Source organism: Rana temporaria, chromosome 2 (assembly GCF_905171775.1).
Source record: "Rana temporaria chromosome 2, aRanTem1.1, whole genome shotgun sequence".
NCBI classification, from domain to species: domain Eukaryota; kingdom Metazoa; phylum Chordata; class Amphibia; order Anura; family Ranidae; genus Rana; species Rana temporaria.
Genome location: NC_053490.1, coordinates 526,692,485 through 526,693,201, shown reverse-complemented (window position 1 = coordinate 526,693,201; position 717 = coordinate 526,692,485). Strand labels below are relative to the sequence as shown.

General features: G+C 47.6%; 1 pseudogene; it reads left to right on the top strand.

Moving 5' to 3' along the window:
* The first annotated feature begins 337 nt into the window (after positions 1–337).
* Positions 338–513, top strand: LOC120930014 (annotated as a pseudogene).
* Positions 514–717: the final 204 nt, after the last annotated feature.

Genomic DNA, 717 nt, shown 5'->3' with positions numbered 1-717 from the left:
ATTGTTCTTCCCTGAGCTATCCCTCCATTTCTGGAACCTGAACCTGTGCAAAGCCCTGTCCTTCACAAGCAGTTTCCTCTCCCTACCACACACTCACCAGAAGCATGCCAAAATTATGCGGGGGTTTCTTATTTAAAAGGTCCCTTACACAAGATGGCTGTAATTTTAGAGCTTGATGTCCAATCAGACTACCTTCCTCTCTCAAGGAACTGTGTGGAATCTCTCAGGAACCAATTCCCTTATGAGGCTCCCCTTCCCATGTAATAATGGCACTAGGTCACTTGCAGGCATGGAAGCTAACTGAATTAGCCTACAGACTTATCACTCCACTACAAGTTTTGCTTCTTTGTCTTTTGGCTAAGATCAAGTGTAGTATCTATTCTTATCAGTGTCAAGTAGGGGTTCTACGACATCATTCTGGGCTTTTGGCAGGGATGGCTGGCTGTATAGTATCCTTGCTGGTATGGTGGAGGCTCTGAAGGCTAGTGCCAGCTGAAACAGAAATAAATCTTAACGCCCATGAAATGTGGGGTGTGAGAGTAATTCCCCCCGGAAGACTGCAAGTACCCAATTTTTCCTGATTTGAATGAGTTTACCTTGCCTGGCCATGGCCTGGGAAGGTAGAGAGTGGACGGCGCTGTGCCCCCTGGGAGTTAGCCACCCCAGGGGTGCTCTTGGTATCACTAGAATGAGCACTTGGCCCCAGCACTAAAGCTT